General features: G+C 43.4%; 1 protein-coding gene across 10 annotated transcripts in view; it reads right to left on the bottom strand.

The window, feature by feature from the left end:
* Window positions 1-19,853, bottom strand: part of MBNL2 (muscleblind like splicing regulator 2) — a 112,694-nt gene extending 92,841 nt beyond the window's left edge. For 2 of the 10 annotated variants that reach the window (XM_069879031.1, XM_069879057.1), the window contains exon 1: window positions 2,613-2,839. The gene's annotated coding sequence lies outside the window, so the exon portion shown is untranslated. Of the gene's footprint in view, window positions 1-2,612; window positions 2,848-7,091; window positions 7,400-19,811 lie in introns of those variants that run through there. The other 8 variants (XM_069879016.1, XM_069879024.1, XM_069879070.1 and 5 more) reach the window with 8 other exon arrangements.
* Between the last annotated feature and the right edge of the window lie 2,041 nt (window positions 19,854-21,894).

Genomic DNA, 21,894 nt, shown 5'->3' with positions numbered 1-21,894 from the left:
AAACTGAACAGTTTGGAGCTTTTAACAAATACAGTACAGATTATTCCTAACATACTTAAAAGCACAGCAGAAAAATATTTTTAAAAAAAAGTAGCACACGATTACTTTATATTTCTGTAAAATACATGCTTACAAATAAAGAACTTGATTTTGCTTTATAAACACTCTGTAGTCACAACACTCTACTTCAGGACAAACAACTCATTAGTAAACCCTACCTTAGGAAAATACATAAATTAATTCTAAACAGAGTAATGATTCCTTAAAAACAGACGGACTGCACACAGCAAGACCTTACAGCACAAAGAAATCCACAGAGCAATTAAGAGGAAAAGGTACTACTAAAAGAAAAGAGGTACCAGAGTCTGGTCCAAAACGCATTTATTACCAACTATTTATATAAGGAATGTAGATATAGGATATTTACTGACATCTCTGCCTTCCAAAGCAAAAGCACACCTACCAATCTATAGAAAGTATTCCTCGAGAAGGAAAACTTTCTTTTTAATCCTTTTGTCATTTGATTCGCCTGTCAATAGATGGGGACAAACTATTTGATTAAGTGATGAATGCAAATTTTCACTCTGTAATGTACAGAATTATGCTACTTATGACTAGATCAACAATCTCAGTTTAATTATCTGCAAGGAAGAGACAAGTCTCCAAACACGAGGTTTCCTCTGTAAGCTGTGCATGAAAATGATTTTATTTGCAAATATTAAAAATTCAGCTCACATTTTATAGGTTGGGAAAGATTATTTTGACTTTTAACACCACATATAAACATCAACAGTGACAAATATTTAAACATATGTATCCATAACCCAAGGATTTTTAATAATAATGCTCTATATGGCGTCAGTTTAACTTGTCAACAGAGTTTGAAATTCTCAGAAGACACGAGGTTGATTTTACTCAGTAAAGTGTAGCTTTTAAAAATAACCAGTTCATAAACTGAAGATGTGCCAACAACCCAGCCACAGGTCTTCAGCAAATATTTAGCCAGGGGAGGAGGAAATTTGAATCAACCTCTTCTGAGCAGAATCACCTGCAAGGGAGCCAGTAGGTGACACTGGGAGTTTTGAGCCCATGCTCTGTATTCCTCCTCAGAAATGCAGAAGGCCAGTTGGTCTAGGAGGGCCTATTTAATGCAATACTTTTTAAACTAGTATAACTTGTTCCTGGGGAGAGGAACAAGAGAGGAAGTCTTAAAACATTCCCCAAAAATTACACCATTCAAAGCTTTTCTAGGCAGTAAAAGGTTCTTCTACCTAATTTCTTCTTTAAGACTTTGACCTTTAGTCCTCCTCAGCTCATACACTTAGCTTCTCTACACCCATCCTATCGGAATACACGTATTTACATACAATGCTCATGGCTGTTATAGGAGAAATAAGATAATAGCATTTTCTTGCTGTTTCACCAACAGTTAGCCTTGAAAAGGAAAATTTAAAAAAAAAATCTATATTATGTACTGTACATACACACAATGCTGCTATAACACAACTGAAGACAGCATGCTAATCTGGGTTGCTAATTGGGTGGGATCCTGAAAGGTACGAAGCACCATCAATATATATGGCAGTCTAAGAAAGTTGAAAAGGCTTCAGCATGTCACAGGATGAGGCAATGTCCTCAGATCTTCCCCCTTCCATATGATGATAAAGTTTGCTTCCAATCTAACTCCTAATAATTAATAACTCCTCTATTCTTCCAGAATTCTACACACTTCTGCCTAAACAACTCTCTCCCTTCTCTCCAGAGCATTCAACATAATTCTTCTCCATTCCTTCCTGAGGCTCCTCCTCAGCAAGAAAGTTGATGAGTCTCAGCATAGTAAAATCATTGCTCTAAAAGCCAGCCTGCTCATTAAATTATTCTGCTAGCTGTGTGTTCTCTCATTAAAAAAATATAAAGATCACATAATTGCAGCACCTATTATTAACCTTGTTTGCCATGTTTTTGTGGATGGGTTCTATTTTGCTACCAAGACAAAGACCTGGAAAGAGCAGGGGAAATGTTTGGCTAAACTACAATACAAAAAACTCTTCCGACTTGCTTTCAAGAGCATAAGGAATCCTGGTGCAGTCAAAATTGCCCATACTTTTATAACGGGGTAAAATACTGTAACCTCATTGTACGGCTCCTACAAGTCTAAGACAGGCAGCCTTTGCTTTAAAGCCTCCAATAGGGAATTATTTAGATCAGCCAGTTTAATTCACCTAAATCTTCAAATATCTCTGCTATAAATTTCACAGATTTCCAGGTTGACTCCTTCTCTTTCTTAAAGCTAGGAAGCACTACCAGACAACAACCCAGCTAAAAATCCAATTAGGGTAACAGCACTTCTGAAACACACTGACCTATTTCTTTTTTTAACTTGCGTTATTTTAATATGTGTATACTCGCATTCTATTTCTGAAGAGAGTTATTTATGTTGGGAATTAATTTCCTGTGATAACAAGTTACCATAAAATCCACCTACTGCACCCAAACAGAATATATTCACCGGAGAAAAACTGTTTCCCTGACTCCCCAGAGCAACACATACAGTATGCAGCACACTGCAGCAAACTCTTTAAACGTTCAATAAAAGACAACGATCCTCCTACCTTGTTTAGCTCTGTCTATTCGGCACATTCCCACCATGAAAAGGAACATCCAACATAAACAAACAGCCATATCTTCCCCATCGCATCATGGTAAGTGATTTTCACATGAAACAATGAACAGCCAGTATTTTTTTTTTTATTTTCGTGCTCGGAAAGCCTTGTGCCTTATCTAGGGATTTTTCCTCAGATGATGAAGCAAAGACACAGCCTAAACTCTGTTGCTGACTGCAGCCCTTCCTTCTCCCAGAGCCCTCCCAGCATATGGCAGCCAATCACATCCAGCTTCGTCAGCCCTACCGCTCTTAAACTGATCCTAACGGGATGATTGACATGGCAACACGGCACTTCTAATGTGTAAAAACAATGCATCCATACTGATGAACTCGGAATTTCCCTCGCATTGGGAAGTGGTTTTCCTGGTGAGGTAAAGCGATACCTCCATGAATTAAGATATGCAGTAAAAACCAAACAACTCCCTTCCCCAGCACTGCAACAGCAGCCACACCATTTCTTGCACAAGAATTTTTGAAGCTTTTGCTAATCATAAATGCTTGCACAAACAACATTTCCAAAACTGCTGAACTGCAATGATGCTGGTTTGGTTGTAAAGGTGAGCTGTGTATGATAGACCAAACAATCTATCCTTTATTTCAACATACAGCCGAAATACACTCAGATTCAGGCAGTAACCTTCTCATTTTAATACTGTATAATCTTATTGTGCAGCATTTGCATTTAACAGCAATACATGTCTTCACAAATATTTGAAACCAGTTGTTAGGGACTGCAGGCATGGGATGCTTCTGATGAAAACATAATCTATATGATGGTGTTTTAATACCCTTGGGAGACAGATCACATCAGCAACATCCAAGCTGTGGTTCCTGTGATTAGCTTACGACTGATGTTCATTTGTACCAAAGCTCTGGCATAAGGACTATAATAACCAGTTGCCGTTTTCAAGTCAGAGCAGCTCGATATGCTGGGTACAAAAGGCTGCTGTCAATCAGTTTTCCCACAAATTTTGCTGAAGTTTTTAAAACAAGAGAACAAAGCAGCCGAGGATTATTGAACATGAATTGCAATTAAGAAAAATACAAAAAGGAGCTTAAGCTGAAAGTCAATCTTTACCTAGAAAGTGATATAGATCACAGTGCAATACTCCTTCAGACAGCAGTTGATGCAATTCAAGCCATTACTGAAAAAAATGTGTAAAATGTATTTAAAATGCCACTAAAAGTTTAGAAATATGAATAGACAAGAGGAAAACAAAGCTCTCATTCACTGGCAGCTCTGTCCCAAGGCCCCATTGTTTCCTATGGGCTGCTTTGCATATTACAAATACAGCTTCCCAAAAATCCATTATTCCTCTATCCTGCAAGCAAAAACTCTCCTTCGGGCTCCACCATCTCCCATCCAATTTGTGAATAACCTCCCCTCCCTGGCACGGCTGAAATGTTCTCCTGTCGAGGAGGCTCCTGCCAGCCAGCCCTTCCACTATGCTCGATTCTGTCCTATGTAAGAAACAAAACACAAACACACACACACCACCCCAAAAAAGCCACCCCAAAATAGCTGATTCCGGTGGGTCTCAGGAGACTCCGGGGACAGGAGCGGTAACTCCATCTGTTATTAAAGTGGTCTCGTGCATTTGACAGTGTTTTCCACATTCTTTTGACTTTGCCAAACTAGAGCTGCCTGTGTTAAAATTTTTCCATGCTGGACATCTGCTACAGGATTTATTTACTTCCTGCCAAAACGCAGTTTGCCCATTTCTGAGATAGCTTAGACAAAACCACGTTGCTCTGCCGCCCCTGTAACTCACTCACTGGGGAACTGGCTCCCCTGCCCGTGTTGGGGCAGTCTTGAAATTTGGCAGAAGGATGACCCTTTGCTTTTTTAGTTGGTTTTTTTGTTAAATCAAGGCTACATTTTTTCCCCTATACTCAAGAAAATATTTTCCTACTTGACAAAGCTTAAAAACCTGCTAGAATTCAGCTGGTAGACACCATCTTTTTTGATTTGTTTTCCGATCCCTACAGCGCAAACCTCAAAACGTTCTGCAGTCAGCGGCCACCGCCTCCTCCAGCCGTCCATCCGTATGTGGCTGGAAAGGTACCAGCCCTACAGTGCGACTGAGCATGTAATGGGCTCAAGTTACAGGAGATTAGCAGGATTTCCCCTGTAACTGCTGCTCCCATCTGCCAGAGACCAGACATTGGAGCTGACAGCAGGAAGACAAACTCGCCTGTTGCTTTCATGACCCTTTGGACGGTGCCCCATGGACGTGCAGGAGACAAGCCCTTGGAGAGTGCACTGCAGAGTGGGTGTGAGAAAGGTCAGGTGGACTAAAACGTCACACAGAGCTGGGCAGAAGAGGGAGAGGCAGCAAGGAGAGAGAGAGAAGAGACACAGCAGCCAGAGTCTGGAAATCCTGGGTCTGGTCGAGCAGAAGGTTACAACAGGGAAGAAAATGGTGCCAAAGCCGGAGGAGGAGCTGGAGAGAGTAAGCGGCACAGGCACCACCACCAGTCAACCCTCCCCACAGACCATATGCATACTCATACAGCAACACGTGCGGAGAGCTGGTTATCACGGTTTAACCCCAACTGGCTTTTGTGGTCGGTTAATTTGCTTCTAAAGGGTGAGGAAACTTGCAAGTTATCCCAGAAAGAAAACTCCACAAACCCAAGACAAGTCACTAACACAATCCCTTAAAAGGACAAGGTTCAGCACTGTCAGCACAACCCTATTTCAGCATCACCGCTTCACCATGCATATGCCAGTCTTCCGACACTGCAGAGCTTTAACTGCAGTCAAACAGGGTTGAGGTGCTTCTAGACATCATTCCTAGGACTTTCAAACTGGGAACATAAAGCTAGCAACCATGTGCCCACTCAGCTCCTCATGTGGGTTACTACATTTTAGTTCCTCCCTGGCCAAAGGACCAGGAACCCCTCAACTCAAGAAGACACGCTAAAAACAAATCATGTCACATTTGTGAAACCTTCAGCTGGGCCCCATTATAAAGCTCCAGAGAAAACACATGATCTTTCTCAAAAATGGTGCTTGAGTAGTGTGCAGCAAATAAAGCATGAGTTCACAGACTGAAGAAAAATCTGTTTTTAAAAATATCTGCTCTGTACATTGAGAAGTAAGGGCTTCAGAAGTAAAAGATCTCAAATTGAATGTGCCCGTGAGCCCATTCATTTTTCATATCAGTTACAAAGAAAAAGGTCAGGATTTCAAATTTCAGGCCAATTTATACAATCCTACTATATGTTTAATTGCGAAGTGACATCATCTTATAGACGCAGAGAAATTGAGATGTCAAACATAGAATCATAGAATCACAGAATCATAGAATAACCAGGTAGGAAGAGACCCACCGGATCATCGAGTCCAACTATTCCTATCAAACACTAAACCATGCCCCTTAGCACCATATATAACCATATATAACATCACATAACTAAGAATAACAAATAAAGTTAAATTCCCAACTCAAAAGATGTCATCTGCCCTGCTTGACATGCCCTATAATTAATGAATCAATGGAAAAATGCTGCTAAAGGGACTATTACACACAACTTCCTCAAGGGTGTAGATATAACTTTTCTCCAAAAGTACATTACTTTGGAAATAATAAAGAGGAGGAGAACTAGAACAGGCAGAACCTGCATAGTCGCTTTTCTTATTTGTCCCTGAATCATAGTGATTAGGTTTAGTCATAGAAACAACAAAACTTCTCGATTTGAAGGGAGTTTTGCAAGAAGCATGGAATATATGTAAGAGTGACATTGAAGACACCAAGCAACTTACGTGACATTCATTACAGCAGAAGCCTTGAGCCTTGCATAGATGACCTATGGCAACAGTGACATTTTGCTAAGTTCAGCAACAGCAAGAACGATTTCAAAACTATTTCTTGTGTCAGTAATAGACTCTTCCTTTAGTAACTTCCCACAACTGCTACTAGCAGTAATCCAACCTTGGTAGCTATGCTCTGAGTAACAGCATAAAGAAAAGTCTAGGCAGCTGCCAAGATTTTAAAACTAGGCACACTAGATGTATTCATGCATAACACCACTGATTCCAGGCTTCGCGAAATACCTCACTCTCTCCCTCTATTGGAGCTGAAGCGATGGTAAAAATCATTAAGTTACAAAAATAAAAAGTAATCCCAAAATCCAACTTGCTAACTGGAAGCAGGTATGCTGTTCTGAAAGGACGTTGCTAGGTCTAAATTTTGGGTTTAAAAATATGCTTATCAGAATAACTCTTAAGTCCGGGATTTCAGCTGTTTCAAACTTCCACATACCAAACATCTCCCTAAACCTAGGAAAAGGGGAGATTGATTGTGCACGGACATGAAAACAAGGCTATTCTATTTTCATGATATATGCTGACAGAAATATGAAATGAAAACACCACAGAAGCAAGCATATATTCAAGTTACACGTTAGGATTCAATCTTACCAAAATTAAGGTGGCTTCTGGAAGCCTTCCAAATCCCCGTTCTTCTTCCACTGGTTGCACAAGGAATTTAAGCCATGTCTAAACTGTGAGATCCAAACACATGGGTTCAGGCACACATCCAGTTTGCATCCTGACTTTATTTTGGGATGACAACAATTCCCCATCAAGATGAAAACTGAGCACACGTGCACTGTTCCCTCACAGGGTGGTTCCATTTGGGAAAGGTGATGAAAGCCCCAGCAGAGGAGAGCTCAGTACCCTCCAAACAGACTTTGTAGCTGAACATTTGAGACGCATCTTGGGTTCCACAAAGAGCTGAGCTGCTTCTGAATTGTAGCCTTATGCGCTTAGCTTGAAATATATTTGACCAAATATAAACAACCACATCTCACTGAGTCACTCTACTCCCCCTGTCTCTTTATAGTCACTGAAGAGAAATAGGCATTTGTGGGCTGTGATTCATCCTATCCCAAAGTAGCTATTCTAAAAGATTCTATCATATCCTAAAAGCATCTGCATTTCTCTGTTGGTTACTTGAGATAATCACCCTTAGGCTCCTTCTATCATGTCTTTCATTAAACATATAAGAGGTGAAATGTTACTACAAAAGAAGCTTTATTAGGAACATAAATACTTAGACACTTAAGTTACATGCACTAGATAGAACTTTTCATTTTCAAATTAATTTACAATAACTGCAGACATTAACATATCACTAAAGAACATCTGTACTTTGACAATGCACAGTTAAAGCTTTGGTGTAAATCCCCAGCTTGCTATAAGCATGTTCCATCTATGTTGCCATATAAGCTACATCAGCTTGTTCTCTAAGCTATGCTGAACATGTTCCAGGGGCTTTTTTTTTTTTTACTCCGACTGAACATCAATCCTTGCACTCACGCTTTCTTCCTCTGAACAACTGATTGACATCAAATTAACCTAAGAGGAGTTGGACTGGGATCCTTCTCCTGATTTTTTGTTTGTTTTGGAGGGGAGCATTTTTGGAGGAAGGGAAGGCTAGGAAAACAACCAGTATTTTGCTGACTCTGCCTTTATAAACCGGGTTGTATAAACTGGTAAAATAATAAACTAGGTAAAATAAATTGGCAAACCACCTGTATTGCCTTAGTCTTAGAACACAGATTTATGCTAAAGTTTTTTTCAGGAAAGTTACTCTACTTTTCTCCATGGCAGCTAAAAACCAAAAAAACAAAGCTGTTTGCAATTTGCTGATCTGAAATACCAAATCACAGAAGTATTAAAATATTAACATGTAAATGTTAGTCATCCAAATCCAGATATTTAGTGCCTTCTTAGATGCATTACAGAATTCCTGTTGTCCTCCAGTGGCTACTGCTAGAAAGACTGGGTTAAAGGTATGTCCTGGCTTACATCTGCCAGCCTCTTGGAGATGTCCCAGATATAAAGTGGTCTAGCGTCATTTTAGATGCCATATATTCAGGTACCTGAACCCATCCAAAAACGCAAATTACTTTGCCAATACATATCAGTATAGATCTTCCCAGCTCTTTCAGTAGAATATAAATGGGTTACACAGAAAACAAACTCTTTCTCTTAAACTGCTGAGTCCAACTCAGAATAGATGTTTTATGAATCATGAGAAATCATGGGGTAAAAGCACAAGCACTATTGAAGGTAGCAACATATATCATAAATTCAAGATAAATCCTTCTCTTCACGTCCCCTATTTTGTACAGCATCCACCACAATCAGGGAATCTTCTGATGGAACTCTCCCAAGCCTCTCATTCCAGCTGAAATAAAGACCAAACACTTAAGCCTCTTTAAAAATGTATTTTGAATCCATCTGGTTATGAAAAATACTTCCGAAATACGTCAAATTAAGAAGTCTTTAATATCCACTGCGAAGTTACAAACCACCAGCACTCACTAATACCTAAATTATCTCTAGCAAGACCCCTGTGTGTTGGGAAGTTCTTCCATTGCTGATAAAAACATGCTCCTTCCTCCTCAAATCCCTCCATGACTAATTTCCTCCATAGCTATTGTTCTGGCCTCGGGCTTGGAGTAGCTCCTATTCAAATGCACAACAGGAGGAAACCATCTGATAAATCACCTTGTCAGTGAACCTACTAACCTCAGCCACAAAGCCACATGGGCACAGGAAAAATCTTATGGTTCAGGGAGCATAGGTGGAGGATGAACATACCAAACCACTACCCCTTATCCTGAGATCTGCTGGTTTATGGCATAACCAACCTACTAGGAAGATGCAAGGGCAATATTTGGCCTTTAAAAAGTTCCTAAATTACCAAAAATAATATTTGACATAACTGCATGAGAAAAGTATTCCAATTATGTTTTCTGCAGGTAAATCAAATATTGTTTAAGCTTCAGTTATCAGCCTCTAATATGTCCCAAGCCCTGCATATAATTCAAGCAATGGCTGCAAATAATAAATCTTCTGACCACTGATGTAACGAGGGCTCTCTAATTATCCCTTAAACCAAAAAGCTCTATTTTATAAACCCAGTGGGAAAAAGATGCCACCAAAACTAAGCTACTGTTAGAATTTTCCTATCTTCAATTAGCGCAAAAATCATTCAGCTTAGTCTTTCAAATCCATTAAAATTATCCTGTTGGTTTTGCACACCACTGCAATACAGGTGCAAAACATCCCATTGCTATTTAACAGGTAACACTAGTTGCTGCTTCCTTACAAGCTGCTACTTAACAGCCTGAGTCTTCAGGGTAGATGCTCACGGGCATGCAGCAAAATCAGCAAGCATGCTCCACTGTAAGCAGAGAAAATAAGCTCCAGGAGACTTCACAGAAAAGGAGAGCCAATTGGATAATTTTTGTTTTTTAAAAACACTAAGAGTAGGATTCAATCTCTAGCCCTTTTACAGCAATTAATAACCTGCACATGTAAGAGCAGAGGACTCCATATAATTAACAAAGCATTACTTTGGCAAGTAGGGAAGGCCTGGAGTATATAAGTACAGGGTTTTATTTCTTTCTGTGAAGTATGGATGACAGGTAGGAGAAGGCTATGCCAAGTGAACTGCTGGCAAGCAACTAGTCTGCTGATTAGCAGGCAGCTCTGTTTTGTGAAGTCTATGGGATTGCGTTCGCATAGGCAGGCTTTTCTTTAAACATCAGCCTTACATGCATTCAAAGAGGCATGAGTTTTGCATCAAATTTCCATCTTCACCCCAAAAAGGTTGTTTTGTTTCAGCTTGCTCTCTGATGAATGTGAAGTGTCAGAAACACTTTTATCTTTATAATGTTTTTAAACATTACATGTGGATCTTTGTTCGATTACTCTGCCACATAATGCTATAAACAGGATCATTAACCTTTATTTTTCCCAATGTCATGTCACAAAAACAAAAAAATAAGTAGCTGTATACACAGAAAGAAACAAGGATTGCTTTCACTCAGGAAAAATAAGCAAACAAGTAAGAGTAATGAAGGGCAAGAAACGTGGTTCTCTAGCAGAAGCACCAGGTGTGGGATAAAATGGCATCCAAAAACCTGATCTCTTGCAACAGCATATTTCAAGCAGTGCACACCAAGATTTAATCCCATCACCTCAAAGATTAAGTAAATTATAGAAAGAATGTCTCAAAAATAAATTGCACACAGGGCTTCATTCACCAGAGGTCCAAAGATAGAATGGAGAGTTTATTTGTAGGGAAAAAGTCTGTAACAGGATAACATACAGCTTCCTAACATTGCATACTTCACCTCTTCTGAATTCTTCTCTGACTCTCCTCTCCCTTCCTCTCTCTCTCAAAAAAAGTGTTATAAAATTGATAAAGCCATCCATTTGGCTATTCCCCCCATATAATATAACTCTAATAAAGACAAAATATGAGCACGAATACATATTAGTAGAGCAAAAAAAGATTAGAAGGCATCCTGTCTGCTACTTTTGGCTTACTTAGAGGTTGTACCAGGCAAAGGGGACTGCAGAGGAAAAGTACAAGATGAAGATTAAGCAGATCCTTTGCTGTGGGGTATAAAATCTCATGAACTTGAGGCCAATTTCACTGGCCAATTTCACTGCAGTCCACCTGCCCTCTTGGCAACTGTAATGGCATCTCATCCTCTAAAGCCACCTTTGGCAGGTCCCCGAGGAAGGGTTTACCTGTTTGGGCAGTATTAACCAGAGTGATGCCCCTTCCCTCTGAGCCAAGTGAGACCAAAACAAACCTGTAAGACAAAAACAACTTGCAGGTTCCTCTAGTTATAAACACTTAGGCCAACAACTCCGACCCCAGTATTGGTCACTGAAACGTTATTATATGAACTAGAAAAGCTGTATTGAGGACACAAAATTGAGCTCACCACCAATCATCCTACAGTAGCTGCTCAGCTCTGTTCAAAGTTCATTTTGGAGGGATCTGAGCCAGTGGCCTATGAACTTTGGGGAAAAAAAACCAAACTCAGGAAGTTACCTATTATAGCCTTTGACTGAAAACAAGACTATCACCACCAGCAGATCAGACCAGCTGTAGCACTGCCTCGACAAGTCCTGAAAAGCTTCTCTGGATGACCCACCGCAGTGCTGCACTACCCTCCTATTAACAGGATTTTTCCAAACGTCCAACTTCAACCTCCAAAGCAACAATTTATTGTCATTATCCCCCCACTGTCTGGCACTACTAAGTAGAGTTTGACCCAATTATCTTCATAGCTATCCTCTAGTAGCCGTGGACAGCTACTGGGTTGCCCCTTAGCCTCCTTTTCATCCAATCGAAGTCCAGCTCTCTCAACCTAGATCCCTATTAGCTCTTCACTGGATCTAGACAGGGCAACATGACTTCGTCTGAGCTAGAAGTACTGTTTTTGCAATAGCAGTGCCTGTGTGCTCAGTTCCCCGTGGAGGAACTAGACACACTTCTAGTTTTATCTCTTCCCTTTACTGTTGGCAGCATATACAAGGGAATATCACTCATATGTTTCGCATTTGCTTCTTCTCATTCTTCTTTGAACTGCTGACAGAAGGGAAACTTAAGAGGTCTGGATCTTTCACTGAATTTTAGACTTCACTATTTCAGTCCTCTTGGATATTTTGCATATTGAACGCACTACCATTTTACAAACACATCTATGACCAATCCACCTAACAACAAAAAATGAAGTTACCAGTGCTTCCTTTCTAGGAGAGTTCTTTACAGGTCCTTCAAAATCTAAAATTTGACACAGATGCTTTCAATTAAGGCCATCTCAAATGATTTCTTTTTGAGACAATGTAACTTCCAAGTGTATTGGCAGCTCCCAAAAAAACTCCCAATCTTAATGACATCCCATTCTTCCTGCTTCTTTTATTCAGTCTATTATGCAGAAAGCAACAAATGACTATGAACCCGCTGACAAAATCCTGCTGAAGTAAGCAAAGTGAAACTACAACAGCTCCAATCATTCCTCTCGTTTAGAAAACTCATCGTCTCAATCCTAAAAGCCTTCTGCACAGTTTGACACAAACAGATATTCTTCCCCTTTCTGGTTTGTTTCCAGCAGCTGACTTCAGGAGGGATCCAGCAGCATCAGGGACGAGCTCTAGCAGGTTTGGGACTGCTGGTACCACATAAGAAAAAGTGCTTCATTCTTATTTACACATTTCAAAGGTGATTGAAGTAAGCTTTCTAGAAAGCAAGAACAATGCTGTAATCATCCTCCTGCCAGCACAAGGGCCATTGCCACAATTCAGATGACCAAACTGCTGTGCTGCTTCATGGTCTCTTCCAACCTGGTTATTCTATGATTCTATGTGGGAGGGAGTATTGAGCTCCACCCAGGTCTGCCCTCAAGTTATTGCCAGGCTATTAGTCATGAGGCCTCTTTGGAGCTCAGAAAGTGTATTGACTTTTCTTACCCCTTCTTCTAATTCACAACAGCAACGACAACTTATTTCAAGAAAATTACTAACTGAAGCCTCCATCAACACCACCTTCTAGTGGAATGCACCCTAATATTACTATCATGCATTCACCTTTCCTGTCCACACTCACCACTACTCCCACAGGATGCATAACCAGCTCTAACCATTACCAGGATTCAAGGGAGTGCACCTCCAGAAAGAAGCATAGGCTGTCCATGCCTCTCCTGCAGCACCCAGCAATCCAAATGGCACAGCCCACTCCATCTGCCATCGTATAAACTGGAACGGGCAGTTCAGTGAATTAGGAAAAGAAACAGAGAAATTAGATAACTTCTAAAAGCTGCAAGTAGCAGGAAAAACACGCTCCACCACAAACAGGAAGCAAAAAGCATCAGGTATTATAAAATTAGGTGAATGAATTGAGTAACATAAGGCCTACCTCTAATTGTCAATGGGCAACAGACAAGCCCAAGAGTGAAATCCCTGATATGCATTGCATCATCCAAAGCTGTCTAGATGAGATCTAAATCCCATGTCTTTCCCTGCCCACACTTCCCCCTCCCATCCATCCTGAGTCAAAGACTCTGGCGTAAGCAGATGGTAGGAAGCACCTTGATCACCTGTTCTGCCAACATGAAATCTAAGGTGCCTCCAGTAAGGCATCTTTATTAGATTTCATTAATTTGAAAAGCTAAAGCTAACATTTAACATTTACTCACTTAAAGACAACAAGTAACAATGGATTTAGAAAGGCTGACACTAATACCTTTTAGGGGATGACACCAAAATGCCTTAGAATAATAAATCTGGGGAATTTCAACAAATACATTAACAAAGCTAAACACACAGAAGTCTCCAAAATCCAGCTTTTCATTTTCTGTATGAGAAGACAGTTTCTTCATCGTTCCTTTAGCACCTTCACAGGTCACCACTGGTCCAGCCTGTGGAGTTGGTCATATTTGGACGTGTACCCTGACGAATTTGAAGATTAAGGATATTGCAATGCTACTGCTGTTTCAAACAAACAAGTGAAAGAATGTCCAGTATCCCAGAACCCAAGAAAGCCTCAGTAGGGGAAAGACCAAGAAACTCCAAAATCTTTTCCAGCTCACAGACGGCCTCAGCAAGGCTGAGGCTCAGGGAACCACTAACTGGTACCACCAGCAATGACCAAAAATAGTCAGCTCCTAACAACAACTGCTCCCATAACACACTTCAAAATCACCTTGATATTTTCACATTTCTCCATATACACATACAATAGAAATTCCATATTTGAGAATGGCAAATAAAGGCCAAAACAATTAAGGCACCAAAACCTTTGCCACGACCTTCACTGCTCAGAGTTTACGATGTCCATACAGACATCGCACACTGCATGGAAATGCTCTGCTTTGTGAAAACCTTATGCACTTGAAAAGTCTTCTGAGTTAAGAAGAATGTACCACCAGCAGCCTTACACAACCTAAGCCGAGTACATTTAGATACCCCTGTATAGTAAAATGCGGGGGCAGGGGGGCGGGTTCTCCTAACTCCTTTTTCATGCCATGAGCCACGAAATATTTGTCTCTCACAGGGGTTGGGGGGCAGGGACACTTCATGAGTGCCCACAAAAATATGGTCAACAGTCTGAGGGCTTCCTGGATAAACTAGGAGCAGCGGGGAAACAAGCAGCAGGACAATCTAGTCGCAGTGGGAAGGTGCTCCCCTGTCACTCGATCCTTCCCCTGTGGAGACCTACAAAGCTCAATTCCTTGTACACTGCTTTCTATCATCAGTGTCAAACCCCCAGGTGAAAGTCTCAAATTTTCTGAGTAGCTGAAGTTAAATCTAAACCTGGAATTCAATGGCGAGCAGAGGAAAATACCGTCAAGAGTTTGCAGCCACAGACAGACTGTGGTTTTGTTGCTTTAAGATACATGATCCCAACTGGTCATAGGTCAGAAGTATTTCTGGACTTCGAACTGACATTATACTTTCGTACTGGAACATTACTCAATGGCAGCATTGCTGTCTCAGCTCTACCTAGGCAAAGAGTGACCTGCATCTCCAGTATGCTGCAGACAGCTCATACAGTCTAGAAAATCCAATTACTCCAGAACGTGCTACGCCTTTCCTCAGCAATACATCTGCATACCATCATCCTTCATCTTCCATGCTGCAAACTCACAGTGCTCAAACACCTGCCTGCAATCTTACAGTTCTCTGTGGCCTCAGGCTGGGGCAGCAAAAGGTCTAGCTTGGGTTCTCCAGAGGAACAGTCCCTCACAGTCATCATCATCAGTCACACAACGTGAGCCAACGTGTCAGTGTGCAGCAAGTCAGGATAAACTGTTGAGCTAGTCAGTACTTTAAGCTCTTTGAAGAACTTGACTTTTCCTTCATACCTGTAGTTTACTAAGCCACACCGACTACAGTTTTATTCCAAATTTAGTAAAGCATTTCAGTATTGCGTTTCTCTGAAGCCGTAAGCCAATCAATTGTGTCAAACCCAGTTATCAGAAATAATCCAACTACAAAAAGCGCAGGGGAAATATCACCGGTAGCAGAAAAGGAGATTGTTTTTGGTTTTAAAGGTTTAGTCACCAGAAATGAATGACTCAAAACTGAAAAGCATTTTTGATCAATGCTTTTCCTGACTTTCACTTCAATAACATTTTAATGAACACCTTCTAACTAGCTCTACTTATGTAAAGTTGCAAATGAATGTGGGAGAACACTGAAGAAAGGTAAGGGGCGGGGGGGAGATGAGTGGGGAGAAGAAAATTCCATCAGGTATTTTATTTCTTGGATACCTCTGAGAAAATGAATAGCAGTTCATCTGACGAAAAGTGATCCAGCAAACATTTGACTGGTAAAACACATCTGGAAAGACAATAAGTAGACAGAAAGAGTCTGAATTATAACAGAGGGGCATGAAGAAAGATATAGCGAGATCTGGAAGCCAATTAGGTTACTTTGTAATTCTGCAAAGATGAAGGTAGCACATTCACATCTGTCCTGAGTACTTTAGCCCCAGACAGCCAACAATAAACTGCCAGAGAAAAATTTATAGAAGAGCAGTAAATGTGATTGTAGGACTGGCTGGAGCCATTTGAAGCAAGATTTCTACCCTGATAACTGACAGTTTGAAAATACCTTCTTCAATAACAGATTTAACATGGTTCATAGTTCTTTATTTCTGTTTTTACTGGCAGGTTAGACCGAATTCTGAAACCTTCCAGTAGAACCACAATAAGACCTCTGAGGACCTATTAAAAGTGTGGGGGGAAAGGCAGTATAAAACAAGTAGATTGTTCATTCACCTAGCATGGCACGTGTTTCAGTGAGAACATGCCAAACCTAAATAAATTAGGCTGTATAATTTCACTCAGCAGCGCAAGGAGTAAAATACTCATGCAGTGTTGCTGAGTTTCCAAGAGCTACCCAGAGGATGCAAAAACATCTAACACCATCAGGCAGCAATGGGAATACCAATTTAATAAGCTTTTTCTTCTTCCTGCCATAAATTTTTAACAGAACTTTTTACAGTGTCTCGTAGCCAAGCTATTAACCCAAGCAAAAGCAAAACTAACTTAGAATGTTCCCAAAGTGGAAGTCACAGGCCACTGGTGGCAGGATTCACATACTACTTCTGCTAAGGTAAGTATACCACAGTTTAAGAATCCCTAGGTTAGTAAGAAAAAGTAGTCTATTTAGTACTGCATACTACAATTCTAGAGCCTCTACAACCAGCAGAGAAACTACAGAAGAGCTGTAATAGAAGAGATGAAAATTTTACAAACCAAGTGTGAGCAGGAAGGAGATTTTATTTTTAATCCTCCTAAGACAACTGTTGTTTTGTAAAAGCCAAATTGAAGAAAGTGATGCTCAAATGAAGATTTTCAGACTCACAATCCCAAGCATACCAATGCCAAAGATTTGAGATTTTGGCAGGTCTGCTCATGCCTAAAAAACCAGGCCATTTCTGCAGAGAGAGGGCAATAAATAACAGAGACTGGTTTCAGAAGGAAAAGTATTCTGAGGTGGCACTTGTCATGCACCCACCTATCTGCACAACACCAAAGTACCACTCCTGTGGTGACAGCAGGGATACCACCACAAAACAGCCCATCTCCTTGGCTAAAGGAAAACACGACTGTATAGCCACCATCCTGCAAGTTATTTTGGATGGACAGACAGATCCTTACACTAGTGTAAATCATCACGATAGCCTTCTGCTATTCCAAATTGCTCTCATGTGTAGGTGTGAGCCATAGCACACACCAGCAATTATGGCAAGTGCCAAAGACTGACATGCCCCAGCTCAGAGCTACAGCCTCTGTCAGAAGTTTTGTTGCTAATATCTCCAAGGAGAAATACCATCTGGTACCCCTCAAACACCTTACCACAGGAGAGAGAAATCACAGGGCTCTACCCAGGGTTCATACACCCTCTAAAAAAGCATACAAAATTGACACTACACAAAAGGGCCTTGTCCACAGCAAGAAGAACTACATGCCTCTCGGCAGCAGTATCAGCCATACTGGAACTATGCAAATAGCATTAATTCCAAACACAAGTTACAAATTGGCGTCATGGAAGCTGAAGCAACTTTCTTTTCAAAAACTACACTCGAAGACTATACTGAAGAAGCTTTCAACTAGCCTTTGATGGTAACTTTAGAGCATCTCCCGGGTGAGTTTAAATAAACAGTTGGCCCTAAAGCTTACTACAGGTACCATTTCCATCTGCACAGTGTGGTATTATGCACACACGAAGGGAAGAGGGAGGACAGATGACTAAATATATGCCTATTTATCAAGGTATGAATACCACATTAAAATCATAAAGCGCTAGGCCAAGTCACATATTTAAAATTAATTACACTTCCACTACTACCTACAAGTGCACACTGCTTTAAAAATCTACAAGTCTGAACAAGATACGTCAGCATGACATGATCACTGAAGTATATTAATCCCACATGGATATCCTCTGCTGCTGAATCAAAGGCACACAAGTTGTTCCATGCTACTGTTCAAATACATATTCAGCAACATCGCTGCTGCCCATTCCCCTCCCAGCAGAAATGCAAACACGCCTAGAAGAGACAGAAAGCAAAACATTTGGAAACAGAAGCCTATAGGCAACATTCTTATAGGTCAGAACATATGTGTCTATTTCTAAGTATACATAAACATCCACATATGTGTATACAAGGAAAAAATATATGGGGTTTCTGCACAAAACCAGGGACCTTAAAGATCATTCAATCCCACCCCCTGCCACCTGCAGGGACACCTTCCTCTGGATCAGGTTGCTCAAAGCCCCATCCAGCCTGGCCTTGGGCACATCCAGGGATGGCACATCCACAACTTCCCTAGGCAACTTGTTTCAGTGCTTCACCCTCACAGAAAAAAAAAAATTCTTCCTAACACGTCATCTAAATCTCCCCTCTTCTGGCTTAAAACCATTAGCCCTCATCCTATCCCTGCACTCCCTGATAAAAATACCCACCCCAGCTCTCCTGTGGACCCCCTCCAGTACTGGAAGGCTGCTACAAGGTCTCCCCAGAGCCTCCCCTAGGCTGAAGAAGCCCAACTGTCTCAACTTGTCCTCCTAAGGGAGGTTCTCCAGCCCCCTGATCACCTTCGTGGCTCCCTCCAGACTCGCTCCAACAGATCCCTGTCTCTCCTGCGTCGAGGACTCCAGAACTGGACTCCAGGTGAGGTGTCACCAGAGCAGAGTAGAGGGGGACAATCACCTCCCCCGACCTGCTGGTTGCAAACCTCCCCACCCCAAAACCTGCCGTTCTCTGCTGACCCACGGGAGCAGAACACGGAGCAGGGGAGAGGGAGGGACTGGGAGGAACCCGCTGGGGACCCCTTTTGTTTTTCTCCCTTCCAGAAGTCACATAAACTTAGGGCTCCGGCTCGCTGCTGCTCCCCGCGAGCGCGACGTGCCAAATGCTGAGTTAACAAAAACCATAAATCACCGCGGAGCCAGATGCGAAGGGGCAGCGGCACCAGCGCCGCCTCCTCCTCCTCCTGCTGCCCCGTCCCACGCCGGCTGCCCCCGAAAAACCAAGGGGGGAAGAAGCCGGGGGGGAACCCGAACAGGAGCCGGGCTCGGGGCAACAGCACCGGGAGGGGAAGGAGGGGAAGGAGGGGGGCGACCCGAACAAGCAGCAGCATCAGGACAAGGAAAGGGGAAACTCGAACAAGAGCCGGGCTCGGGGCAGCAGCATCGGAGGGAGAAGGAGGGGAAGGAAAGGGGGTAACGCGAACAAGTGCCGGGCTTGGGGCAGCAGCGTCAGGAGAAGGGGGGGTGAATCTGAACCCCAAACAGGAGCCGGGCTCAGGGCAGCAGCACCGGGAAGCGAAAATACGGACACGAGGAGACGGGACAGCCGAGCGAGCGCCAGGCTGGGGGCAGCAGCAGTGGGAGGAGAGAGGAAGGAGGCGCGGGGGGGGTGGAAATCGAGGAGAAGTAGGAAGGAGAAGGAGGGGAACCCGAAGGAGCGCCGGGAGGAGAAGGAAGGGGGAGGGAAGGGTCTCGGGGCAGCGGCACCAGGTGCGGCGGGGCGCCGGCCGCGCAGGGAGGCGCTGCGGGAGCCGCCGCTGCCCGCAGGCTCGGCCGGGGCCGCGGCTCCTCCCCCGCCGCGCTCCCGCAGCGTCCCCGCCCGGCTCGGGGAAAGAACGCGGGACCCGCCGCCGCCGCCGCCGCCGCCCGTGTGCCCCCCCCCCCCACCCCTCGCCGTGCCCGGCCGCCTCACCTCGCCGCGGGGGCAGGGACGGCGGGGCAGACACGCACGACGCTCGCTTCTCCCGCCCGGGCGGAGGCGGCTCCGCGCAGCTGCTTTCTCACGTCTCCCGCCGCGATCGCGGCGGCGGCGGCGGCTGCTCCCGGAGGGGCGGTCCGGGCCCTCCCCGCCGGGGCTGAGCGCCGCCCCGGGGCCGCCAGGCACCTCCCACCCCGGCGGGGGGAAAGCGCGGCCCGGGGCCAGCGGGGGCGTGGGATGCGGGAAACAGCGCGGGGTACGAAATATCGGGGTTTGCGGCGTGTTGCTCTGGTTCATTTTTATTCATTTCGGTTGTTTGATTGGCAGTCGGCTGAACATGAGCCAGCAGGGTGCCCAGGTGGCCAAGAAGGCCAATGGCATCTTGGGTTGTATCAGAAACGGTGTGACCAGCAGGTCCAGGGAGGTTATCCTCCCTCTGTATTCGGCACTGGTGAGACCGCTCCTCGAATCCTGTGTTCAGTTCTGGGCCCCTCACCACAAGAAGGATGTTGAGGCTCTGGAGCGAGTCCAGAGAAGAGCAACGAAGCTGGTGAAGGGGCTGGAGAACAGGCCTTATGAGGAACGGCTGAGAGAGCTGGGGTTGTTTAGCCTGGAGAAGAGGAGGCTGAGGGGAGACCTCATTGCTCTCTACAACTACCTGAAAGGAGGTTGTGGAGAGGAGGGTGCTGGCCTCTTCTCCCAAGTGACAGGGGACAGGACAAGGGGCAATGGCCTCAAGCTGCACCAGGAGAGGTTCAGACTGGATATCAGGAAAAAAAATTCATGGAAAGGATCATTGGGCACTAGCAGAAGCTGTGTGGAGAGGTAGTTGAGTCACCTTCCCTGGAGGTATTTAAAAGATGAGTAGACGAGATGCTGAGGGACATGGTTTAGTGATTGATAGGAATAGTTGGACTTGGTGATCCAAGAGGTCTTTTCCAATCTGGTCATTCTATGAGTCTATGATTCTATTGCTGGAGCTATGGTGTGTCAACACCATTGCTGTAGCCGATTTATTGATTTATTTATTTATTTATTTATTTATTTATTTCCCTGGAGGAAACGAATGCGTGATTTGGCTCCCAGAGCTCATTTTTTCCCAGATTTGACCTTAAAGCCTGAGCAGTTTCTGTGCCCTGTAAGTAACATTCACGAGCAAATGAGCACTCCCTCCTCACCCGCAGCAGCCGGCACAGCCCCGTGGTGCCGCTCAGTCCTCCAGCAAGCAGCTCTCCCGTGGGCCACGGTTGGTTTCTTTCCCTAAAGCCTCACCAAATATCCTCAGCCAGAGAGATGGGGAAGATGCAATGGTTCTTAGCTTGCCATCAAACTGTTCTTGTACTGTGCCAGGTGAAGCTAAAAGTGGGCTTCAGCAGAAATGTCGGGGCGTTGCCGGCTCCAGCTGTGTGTCTCTTGGCATCCTCTTTGCTCTCCACAATCTCAGCTCACCCCTGCTCTTGGGGCTGGAAGGGATGAAGTGTCATCTGACGAAGCCCACAATTAATTTCCAGGCAGTTTAGGTCCCTGAGCAGGCTCTCCAGAAAGTCAGGCAACCAGGAGATGGTCAGGCACCACCAGCAAGGAGGCCACAGCTGCCTCACCCTAAGTGGACCTAAACTGCATCTCAGTGTATGGGGTGTGTGTGTTTGATAAATCAGAAAGCACCTGCACTTCAGTTTTAACTGAATTCCTTTAGTCCACCCCTGAGGTCTTCTGCAACAATCAGTAACTGAACTTACAGATTTCTGCTAGCACAAAATGCGTTATGTTTTGAGAAAAAGGATGAGCTTTTCAACTTAGCCACCTCCTTTGGCATTCGGAGGCTGAAAAAGACAAAAAAAGAAATCCTTTTTGCTCTGAAGCAATGAGCAAAGTGATGAATTAATATTTTAAGACTAATTGGAAACCAGTTCTAAGCAGTCTGTTCAAGGCGACCCTGGGCATAAAGGTGTTGGATATAACCAATGAGAAGTATGTTAATTTTCCTTTACTTTGCAAGGGAAATATAGTAAATGGAATAAATACAATGCTCAGCCAGTGCCTAGCTGAGAATGCCACCAAGTACAATAAGCACCCTTCCCCAGTTCGTAGGAGGAGAGGATGGCTTTGAAAATGGGGAAAAATAATAATAATAAAATCAGCTGCTGCTACTCCAGCTTAACCCACTGC

Source organism: Phaenicophaeus curvirostris, chromosome 1 (genome assembly GCF_032191515.1).
Source record: "Phaenicophaeus curvirostris isolate KB17595 chromosome 1, BPBGC_Pcur_1.0, whole genome shotgun sequence".
Lineage (NCBI taxonomy): Eukaryota > Metazoa > Chordata > Aves > Cuculiformes > Cuculidae > Phaenicophaeus > Phaenicophaeus curvirostris.
Note: the sequence above shows the minus strand (reverse complement) of the source record. Positions and strands in the feature narration are given on the sequence as shown.